We start from the raw sequence: 11913 nt of genomic DNA on the forward strand, positions 1-11913 counted from the left end.
GACCCATAGTCATGAAAATCCAACTTCAGCCAATGACTTTTGCAGATGTGAAGGCCGTATTCTCTAGAGTTTGCAATCAAGAAACCACCTCTGTGAACTCCAGAACTGTGGCCCAATGAGCCCCTCATAAAAGAGGGGCCATACCCACATAGGATGAAAAGCCAACAAGTTACCATTGTGTTAAGTTACTCTGTGTGACAATGAGAATTTTTTATATAGCAATGAGAATTTAAACAACTATCTGTGACTGAGAAGGTAGTACCCCAGGCCAGTCAATGAGCCTCCTTCACCTACCTCTAGTGGGTTTTTGTCACAGGACTATGAGTTCACTGATTTAAGCCTTTTGCAAAATGCTAAAAATTATTCATTTTCAGTTTGGGTTGATTTTTTTAATCAATAATCAATTGAATGAAAAAATGAAATTGCTATGCAGACCAAATAAGTTGCTTCTGAGGCCAACTTGCTTGAAACTGTGACCTAGACAAGGACTAAAGGCCCATTCAGTTCTAGAGTCAGTAGACTCACTTACTTGTGCTATAAAGTATTTTTCTTTATGACTGAAATAGTAAATATCAAAGAACATTGTACTATCCTAACTAGCCTCTAACTTCCAAGAAGCAAAAACGAAAGATTTGTGATTTTTAACACACTTAATTTTTTTCTGTAAGGTACATTCTTACAAGAAAGTTTAAAGGAATTGCAGTTTACATTGGAATGTTGCTATGGCAAACCACTGGGCAAGAAATTTAAACACAGACTATAGTATTCATGTTTGTTCTCTGTCCTTTGAGTGCACAAATGGCAATAGTGTGTATGAAGAAGGAATGACTGTGATCTTGGTGATCAGGAGACAAGATTCTTTCCACACCACTGACTTACAGTCTTAAAAATCCCTTTGTCATTTGCAAACGTTAAGATTAAAAGAGAAGAAGAAGAAAAGAAAAAAAGAAAAAGGAAAAGGTCCTATCCTCACTAAAAATAGAACTTCAGGACTTGTCAGGACGAAGCAGAACTGGGCTTACTAAAGACAGTTTAATACAGCCTTTAAGCACAGTAAGCTTACAGGCAAAGAGATAGTGTGTTTCTCAGACAGAAATATATCCTAGAGCATGGGTATGAGCTTCTCAATGGAGAAACATGGTTCACCAAAAGATATTTTTACCATAGATATTTGAAAGCATAAAATTTTAAGTGGAAGGGGTGCTCATAAATGGTAGGACCCACCCAAGTGTTGAGTGTGTGCCTCTCAAGGCTGAGGGGCATTTCACTGTCTTCACATCGGAACCTAGTAGGGTTTGAAGCTCTTATCTTCAAGGGGTTGCTAAGAAACCTAAATGATATCACAGGGTGCTTCTGAGTGTTGCCTGATGGGATTAAAATTGGAGGTAAGCACAGATCGTTGGGATGCAGGAAAGTCTGCTGTCTTCATTGCAGATACAGAGAGCGCTCATGAGATGCCCAGCAGTGAGGACCTATCCAAGGTCATGCGTGATTAGGCCTTAAGATGGTTAATAGCAATTGTGATCATCAGTATATGAAATGAACATTGTCTTAACATTGATCAGCATATGTGGTTATTATGACACAGATCTTAGTTGGAAAGAGTCTGCTTCCACCAAAGCATATTTAGAGTGAGATGAATTTTCCCTTCCTCTGCCACATAATTCTCTCAGTCTCTTTCTCCTGCCTTCGTTTCCTTCTCATCCACATAGTGTGACCATGGGTAAGAACAACGATCTGGGAGAAGCATTCTCTAGCTCTGTGTAAGGCTTAAAGAAACCCATTCACCTGCTGCACTTAGACTAGTGAAGGGTCCTCAGTAAGATCTGAATTACCTAACAGTGATGAGGCTTTGACCCTGGCCTTGGCCTAGCCAGGAACACTTCATAGCTCCATCCTCCTTGTACTACTTTCAATCTAGCCCAGGTCCACATTCAAGGCCCTTGTCAACTATGCTGATTGTTTAACATATTTCAGATCCAATTCCCATTCTTTCTTATCACAATCTCACATTCAGAGGCACCGAGTGTACTGTTGATATTCTTTGTTTTCTATGTCCCTTCTAAAATTCAACCCTGCAGATATTACATTTCTTATAAACAGAAAATACATTTTATTTGTGATCCCAACAAAACTTAGTATGATTATCTGTATATTTAGGGATTTTATAAGTGCTAATTAAATTGAATAAAAATATGCAACATCAGTGGTTCAACAATATTCATCAAAAAGTAAAGATAAAATAAGACGACAATGACCTAGTGTATTTATTTTGGTAAGTTTAAATAGGCTCTGTACTACCCTTTGGTAGAATTTGATTTTCATTCATTGTATGTATGTGCTTACTTGCATATTTCTTTTCAGGCTTAAAAACCAAGTAGCTACAAGAATAAGAAGGCTCCAGGAAGCAAACACTTCAAATAACATAATTATGTGTACATTGCCTTGACTTAGGAGTGTTTCCATTCCTTAAGCAAGGTGAAGTTCCATTGTGACCCAATAGCCTAAAGTACATTTGTAAAACACACTCAGGCTTTTGGCAAAATCAAGTCACAAAACTGCAACAAAAAATGAACACTATGTGAGTCTACAAATGCAAGAGATTTTTTTTTTATAATCCACAATGTTTTCTTTATGGAGAGCAAGCTAAGAATGTTCCTTTGGCATAAATAGTGTTGCCTCGTAGAATCCCACATTACAGGGAAAAACAAGACTCTTAAAAAAATTGAAGGTTTTAAGTCAAAACATTCTTTATATCGTATCTTCTTGGTGATTTTCCAGTGCTTTGAAAAGACACCATGACCACAGCAATTCTTGAAAGCAGTTAATTGGGGACTTCCTTACAATTTTAGAGCCATGATCCATTATCATTAGGGTGGCCAGCATAGCAGAAGACATGGCAGGCATAGTTTTGGAGATATAGTTGAGAGTTACACCCTTACCCTCAGGCAGAAAAAACGACTGGATTATGGGCAATAAAACCTCAAAGTTCACTCTCAGTGACAGGCTTCCTCCAACAAAGCCACATTTCCTAATCCTTCTAATCCTTTCAAACAGCTATTCTCTGGTGACTGAGCATTCCAATATAAATATATGAGCCTATGGGGACATTCTCATTCAAACCACCACACCTACCCAAAGACAGATTTATGTCTTCATTTTATTTGAATACTAATGTCCTGCTTGGTTTGGCCAATAGCTAGGGCCACTGTCCCTGCCTCTCTACATAATAGGCAAGTGCCAGGACAGTCTGACACTTTAAACATATGTAGTTTGCCTCCTAATTTTCTCTGCTATGTACCTACTGTTGATGTTGAAGATATTACTGTCTACTGCCAAGGGCCTTTCAACTAGGATCTAGAAATAGCTGTATAGTCAAGTATAGCTAGTTCAATGGGAATTGCTGCAAACTGAATTTCAGGAAGAAAGATTTCATCCCTAGGAAAAACATCTCTTTCTGAGTCTGTACATGTAAGGGTCTCCCTATGACCTAGAAAACATTCTGAGACATGCTTAAAGACTAAAGATAAATCATTGAAATTCAGACATGGGAGGTTAGAAAACTCCCTACTCCTTAACAACACTGTTTTGACTGAAGGTCAGAGCCAGAACCAGTCAACTCTGGACTTCCTATGAGATAATAAATTCACATGATTTAAACCACTTTGATTTGTGTGTTGCTTTACATTCTCACATAAATCGAATTTTGCTTTCATAGTGTGTGTCTGTCCATTTGGCATGCTGTAAAGCGCTCCCACACTCTGGGTAACTTGAAGTATTCCTTTTTGAAGTTTAGTGGTTGGAAGCTGGAAATCAGAAAACCTGGTCATGGTCAAGTTAATTTTGATACCCATCTTCCGAGTTTACAGGTAGATACCTCTTTGCTGTATCCTCTCCTATCAGAAAACACAGATCTTTTGTTTTTATTCTTTCAATCAGGACATCTATCTTAGCCTCCCATCTATCCCCAATCACCTTCTGAAACCCTCACTCCAAACACCATCCCACTAACAATTGCAGTTTCAACTAAGGCATGTGAAGAGGGTTTAACTATTCAGACTGTAGGAGTTTAGATCTTGCAATGAGAACAACTTGCCTAAGGTGTTTCCCTAAATCTGTAGCATTCAACATAATCACAGCAGGCTCAGACTTACAATTTTCAATTAACAGAAAGGTTTACTTAAAATAAAATGATGACTTAAGGGACACTTAAAATGAAATCATGTGGCTGTCTTTATAAGCTTGGATACTTTCAAAGCTGAAGCTAAAGCTAATCTTGCACAGTTAAACGTTAATATTTGGCTAATCCTGGGCCTCTCTAGTGAGTACTTTGCACTTCACTGAATGCTGTTAATAAATATTCCAAGGTAATGCATGTCAATAATGCTGACTGTGTAAGGGCCATAGCCACTTTCTTCCAAATCAACAGAAAGACTCTGAATTCAAAACCTGCCATTTATTTTAGTACAGAAAAATAGGCAATTTCTCATGCTAACATGAAGTGATATAAGTCACCCAGTTTAAGATCCTTTGCTTTGAGAACTTACCCAGTTATGTCTGATGCATAGACTTCTTACGTTGTCATGGTGTTATATTTAGACATTACTGTTTTCATCATGGTAATTTGAAAGCTTTCTGTGTTAACATCCTTATAATCCTCTGCAGAAGTCACTCACATACACCTTTATGAAGCACACAAAGCTGGGGTTAAAATCCTCTTTTTTCAGATCCATCCTCCTTTCAAAAGGGAGCAGGGCTCCCAGGGATATTACAAGCATTGTAAATCATGTTACAAGACTAGACACATGCCCTCATATTAAGACTGGACAAGTCAGACCAGTAGTCGAAAAAGATCAGTACTTCTATGTCTGTACTTTAACTATTCACACACCATTCTTCATCTATTTCGTGTTTGTGGAAGAGTTGATTATGGTAGAATGTAAGAAAACTGGCTAATGACATGTTTCAAAGTGAATGGACCAAGAGGGCTCTCTGGAGAGAGATGGGTGGTGAAGAGTTTTATCTCATACTTGAAATCAACCAGTTACCATTCCTGTGACCTCACATGACAGACATTTGAACTCAGCCTGAATGAGGTCCAAACCACAAGCCTACTGGGGCAGGCATCCAATTCCAGAAGAGCCGAGTTTCATTCAGTCTGATAAGGTCATACTCAATGTCATTTGGAATGTGTGTCTCTGTTGTTTTGTTGTTTCTCTACTCATCTCTAACCTATGTACATGCCAGTAGGCTCTGGATCACAACAGCATCATTACTAGCATGATCAGTAAAAAAGACACAGGCCTTTCTTTCATTCACTTCAGAAAATATCTTCTTGCCAATCTAGGGATGGAGCTGAGTGATAGAGTCCTTAGCATGCACAAGAACTGAATCTGGGTTCAACCCAGTTCAAAAACAAAACCTATGCAAGGGTCTCCTTGCATTCTATTCTCTATGTTCTGGTTCATGTCTACTTCTGAGCTAGTGACTAGAGCAGTGTAACACCAATGAGCATGGAGCCAGAAGCACTCACTTTTGCCCTGTTCTACAAGTAAGAGAAAAATAAATAAAATAAAATAAATTTACAATTATTACAATGAAGTATGTAAAAATGGGTGCTGAACAGCAAAAACAAATGTGTTCACAACTATCTATCTGCATAAATCTACACTATATACAGTATTGCTATGCATATAAAACTAACCTGGGGTCTGTTCTTTTAAAAAATTACTCAATTAATTGTTTTTTTAAGCTTTCTTCTTCATATGACATATTCTGAGCATATAATTTTCCTCCCCTAATTTCTCTTTAATCCTTGCTACCTCCCTAACTATCCAACTTTATTTTCTCTATCTCACAATAAAAAAGAAAAAACACAAAAATCAAAACAAGTTAACAAAAGACAAACATAATCAAAAACAAAAGTGTACAAACACATGAAGTCCACTTTGTGTTAGCTCACTACTCCTGGGCATGGGACCTGCACTGGAGAATGGTCAATAAATCCAGTGATACTCTGTTGGAGTAAATGATTTTGCCCTTAACGTAGATATCAACTGCAAATAGTTTCTTGATTAGAGGTTGGATTTGTGCTCATTCTCCTTTCCATGCTGGGATTTTGTTTTTTCTAATTTGAGTTTGTGCTCATCTTTTGGGTGTTGTTCTAGTCTCTGTAAGTTCATGTGTGTATCAGTCTAGCTGAGTCTGGAAGCTGCTGTTTCCCTGGAGTCCTATTCTGCTTCTGGTCTTACAATCTTTCTACCCTATTCTGTGTAGATCCCTAAGTCTTGAGGGATGATTTCATCCTTAGGGCTGAGTACTCCTAAGTCTTTTGCTCTCTGCATATTGTCCAGTTGTGGGTCTGAAGTGGAAATTCCTGGTTCCCTTGCAAACTCAGTTGTGGCACATGATGTTTTTCTGGAAGCTGTTTTGTCAGAAGATGTTTTGCTAAAACACACATGTGAGAGGATGTTTTGTTGCATGTGATGTTTTGCTGGATAAAAGCTTGAGAGGCCACATGATAGTTGGAAAGACCATAAATAGTGAGAGGATGCTCTTGCATTGCTAAGCCTTGCAACACTTTGCTGGTCTTTTCTGGTCTTCACTTTATAGAGAGAAATGAATCAAAGAATTCATGGTATTCCAATTGATTCTTGCTGCTTCCATTGACTGGTGCAGATTCGGTGAAGTCTTACAGTCTAGCTGCTGCTACTAATTTGTATGTGGTGTTTGCAGTTGGACTAGACTAATGGTATCCTGATAACAAAGAGTAGAATCACCCCAAGAAACTACTTCTAAACAGATCCACAATCCCCTTTTCCTATAAACTTTCTTTCTCCCTACCTTTAGTCAGGGGGCTATAAAGGAGGTTGAAGTGTTCTAGAATAGTAAATAAATAAGGTTTAGAGTGAAGTTCCATCTAAAGACTAGGTGAGTGAGAATGTGAAGTACAGGTTGGCCTGGAATATCTGATCAACCCTGATATAACTTGAAAAAGGGTTAGGTAAAGGTGAGTGAAGACTTAGAAGACTGAGGCAGAGCACACTTGAGTCCTTGGCTCTAGAGACTGAGGAACCTATCTTGAGTCCATATTTTCTCACCTATTAGCTGTTTAGCCGTAATAAGTTCTATGTCCATGCTAAATATCAGTTTCTTCACCTGTGAAATATGAGTATTCAGAATAATTATGACAGTGTGTTGGTGTAAGGAGTAGATGAGGTCATACAAGTGACATGGTGTGACAGTAGATCATTAATACTCAACTCAACAACCTTCTGTGGTCATCTTGACTCCAAGAAGAGTTCAGACGGTAAAGATTGAACTTTACTTAAAAGTTCCAGAGCCCTTAGAAAAGAGGCTGACCTGAAAGTGCAAAGACCAGGCTCATCGTTGGATGTGTTGGGTGTTGTGCTGTAGGAAGGAATATCTAATTACAGGGAGAAGAAAAAAAATGTGCTGGGGAAGAGAACAGAGATAACTCTGTTAGAAAGAGTATCATTACTCATTTATAGGAACATAGAACTTTCTTAATTTGAACTATGAATAATGTTGTGTAAGTTATCAACCTTTTATACCATTTAAAATATATTCTGAAATTAACTGGAAAGATCAATATAAGTGATTTTAATTTATACAAGTATCATGTGAAGTTTCTTTCAAAATAAATCATGTGAAATAATGTTCCTTAAGGAGTGAGTGTATGTAGAAATATTTAGAAGACTATAATGTATTGATAGAATTTTAAATTACTTCTGTGTGCCATGTCATTTAATACTCCAGAAGGTGTGATGACTTCTCGGTGGGGTCTATCAGAAATTCTGTAAACATGTTAAGCACCACTGCCTCTTATCAACTTCTCAAGCAATAAATCACATCATCCTTTCCCAATGACTCCATTCAACACACACACACACACGCACACACACACACACACACACACACACACACACACACACACACACAGAGAGAGAGAGAGAGAGAGAGAGAGAGAGAGAGATCACCAAGATTCTTTGTATGAATTCTTTGCCACTCAGATGGTCCTTACCCTGTGTTCCAACTATCATTCCTTTTTTAAAAAATTTATTATTGATTATTTTATTTATTTACCTTTTCAAATTTTACCCCCCTTCCTGGTTTCCCCTCCAAAGACCCCCTATTTCACCCCGTCTCCCTGCTTCTATGAGGGTGCTCCCCCACCCACCCACCTACTCATTCCCGCCTCACAACCCTAGCATTCCCCTATGCAGGGGCATCAAGTCTTCACAGGACCAGTGGCCTTCCATCCCATTGATACCAGATAAGGCCATCCTCTGCCATGTATGCAGCTGGAGTCATGGGTCCCTTCATGTGTATTCTCTGGTTGGTGGTTTAGTATCTGGGATCTCTGGGGGTTCTGGTTGGTGGACATTGTTGTTTCTCCTATGGGGTTGTAAACCCCTTCAGCTCCTTCAGTCCTTTCTCTAACTCCTCCCTTGGGGTCCCCATGCTTAGTCCGATGGTAGGCTGCAAGCATCTATATCTGCATCCCCAAGGCTGTAACAGGGCCTTTCAGGAGACATCCATATCAGGCTCCTGTCATCAAGTACTTCTTGGCATCAGAAATAGTGACTGGGATTGGTGGTTGCACATGGGTTGGATCCCCAGGTAGGGCAGTCTCTGAATGGCCTTTTCTTCAGTCTCTGTTCCACTCTTTGTCCCTGTATTTCCTTTAGACTGGAGCAATTCTGGGTTAAAGTTTTGAGAAGGGTGGATGGCCCCATCTCTCAGCCGGGTGCCTTGCCTAATCTCTAGAAATGGTCTCTATAGGTTCTCTCACCCCTTTGTTGGATATTTCAGCTAATGTCATCCCTGTTGGGTCTTGAGAGCTTCCTGTTTTTGTGGAGTCTAGAACTTTCTGTTGGCTACCCCCAGTTCCCCATCACCCATTGCTACACACCTCTGTTCAATTTCCTGACTCTTTGTACATCTTCCATGTCTCCTCCCACACTTGATCCTATCTCCTATTTTTCTCTCCTCCTCCTCTATTACTCCCAAGTCCTTCCCACCCTCTACCTCCTGTGATCATTTTGGTCCCCCCTTCTAAGTAGAACTGAAGCATCCACACTTTGGTCTGCCTTCTTCTTGACCTTCCTGTGGTCTATAAGTTGTATCATGGGTATTCTGGGCTTTTTTCCTAATATCCACTTATCTGAAGGTACATAGCATGTGTGTTCTTTAGTGACTGTTTTACCTCACTCAGGACGATATTTTCTAGTTCTATCCATTTGCCTAAGAATTTCATGTAGTCATTGTTTTTAATAGTTGAGTTGTACTCCATTGTGTAAATGTACCACATTTTCTGTATCCATTCCTCCATTGAAGGACATCTAGATACTTTCTAACTTTTGGCTATTATAAATAAGGCTGCTATGAACTAGTGGGGAACATATGGGTATATGCCCAGGAATAGTATAGCTTGGTCCTTAGGTAGTACTATGACCAATTTTCTGAGGAACTGCCAGTCTGATTTCCAGAGTGGTTTTACCAACTTGCAAGCCCATCAGCAATAGAGGAGTATTCCTCTTTCTCCATATCCTCATCAGCATCTGCTGTCATCTGAGTGTCTTTATCTTAGCCTTTCTGACTGGTGTTAGGTGGAATCGCAGGGTTGTTTTGATTTTCATTTCCCTAATGACTAAGGATGTTGAACATTTCTTTAGGTGTTTCCTGATTGTTCAAGATTTCTCAGTTGAGAATTCTTTGTTTAGCTCTGTACCCTATTTTTAATAGGGTTATTTGGTTCTCTGGAATCTAACTTCTTGATTTTTTTGTATATATTAGATATTAGCTGTCTATTGGATGTAGGGCTGGTAAAGATCATTCCCTTAATCTAAGGCAGTCACCTTGCTTGTAGCAGACTCCATCCAATTTTCTGGGCCACTGTCATGACTTACAAGCCACTTTTACTCATGTTCTTTTCCAATCCTCATTGTGAAACATAATGTAATCTTGCTTGTCTAATCCTTAAATGCCAACAGTTATTTCCTGCAGACCTTCGATGAAATCCAATCTCTCTGACACAATGTACATGGCCCCTGTCTGGCTGAGATCTCCTTGCAATGTCTCATCTGTCGCCAATCTCTAATCTCTACTCATCATCAGTGTCTGCATTCTTTGTAGCTCATGGCTTACCCTCTGTCTTCGTCCTATCTGCCTGGACATACCTAAACAACTAGACTGTGCACATGAATTCTTCTAAGTAAATACTTTCTAAGTGGTCCTTTCTGCCACCTTTCCTCTTCTAATTCGTTCCTCATGAAAACCAACACACACAGAATTCCCTGCTTATTCTGCTCATCGAGCTGCACACTCATAGAAGACCATGGGAGTTTTGTGTGCAGTCAAAACTGCAAGGGTAAATAGCTTAACCTACAGTGCTGAAAGAATATAATATTTATTGGATACATTGATTTTTTTGAAATAATTCTATAAGATCAAGTAAAAATCATTTGAATTTGGTGCTGAGTAATTATATCATTTCAATTATTTATCCAGAACGCCCATTTAGTTTACATTCTGCAACATGAGATATACTAAGGAGCATAAAAGGCATTTATATATGCAAATTTTAAGTCAGAAAATGCATGTTTATATTAACTAAAAGAGATACCCTTCCTTTTAAGACTCTGACTTCATACGAGCATTGGCTTCATAGCTATGTATATGATTTTAGAAAATATGAAAATCTGTTTTTCACAAATATATCTCTGTGCTACTAAACTTTTGGCAAGAGATTAACTGTGTAATTGCCCTGGATTCTTTCCTCTGAACTCTTTTGCAATCCAAATACTTTCTTTATATTGAATTAATATGAATTGTTCAGTTTATAAATAATCTCATATGAGAAAGAATAAACTGCGAAACCTGGTGCTTGGACATGTCTGTATATGCTAGTCAATCTAAGCTGACTGAAGAATGTCACAAATGTAGATGTGGCTTAATTGTCAGTGTGGGCCAAATGGCATAATGTGACAGCTATAATGCTTGAGGCTCAGTTGTACTTGAATTTCTCAAGGAAACACACCCTTCAATATACAAAGGTCATTTCAATTCAATCCCAAAATAATGGAGCCTAAATTATTAAATAGAATCTGTTTCAGACACCTCGAATTAAACCAGAAGTCAATTAAGGCTTAGTGCTGTGGGGTATCGTGAACTAATTCTCCCAAACTCCAGGGACAAGGTTCTTTCTAACCCAGTTCTAAAAATAAGAAAACTGGGAGCCTGAGAATATTTTATTTCATCCCAGGTTATCCATTGAGCCCCTGGCTGTTCTTATGTGGAAGTGAGGACAGCAAAGTGCAGGCTGTGATAGGGAAAGCATTTACAGGTTAAGACAGACAATGATTGATGGAATGAATAAGTAAAGAATAAGTAAATACTCTTGATTGGCAGAGTTAGGGATGAAGAGGAGGAGGCAGGAGGGAGGAAGGAGAGAGGGGAGAAAGAGAGAGAGAGAGAGAGAGAGAGAGAGAGAGAGAGATCATTTTACCCTTGTTGACTGTTGCCAGCAGTAGCAGTGAGGATAGCACACAGGTGTTTCCACCCCCTGCCATCTGCTGGTGGCCCTAGTAGTTGCCAAGGGCATCTCACATTTCTTCCATGTGCCTGAGGGCTGTGGTGTTTGATGATTCTGTTAATTCTGCTATTCTGTAAGCTGAACTTGCTGAGGATTCAGATGTCATTCTTCCCTTCCTTCTTGTCCAATCTCTCCACTCTACTCCACGAGGAATTCTATCTGCCTCTTAAACATGTCTTCAATCCTTTGCTTGGTTCAGCTCTCAACATCACTGAAATCTTGACATCTTGAGCAATGGCAGACACAATCCTAGCAATTTTGTCTCAAATGAGGAGTCTATTGTCACTTCTGGCCAT

Source organism: Rattus norvegicus, chromosome 8, assembly GCF_036323735.1.
Source record: "Rattus norvegicus strain BN/NHsdMcwi chromosome 8, GRCr8, whole genome shotgun sequence".
NCBI lineage: Eukaryota > Metazoa > Chordata > Mammalia > Rodentia > Muridae > Rattus > Rattus norvegicus.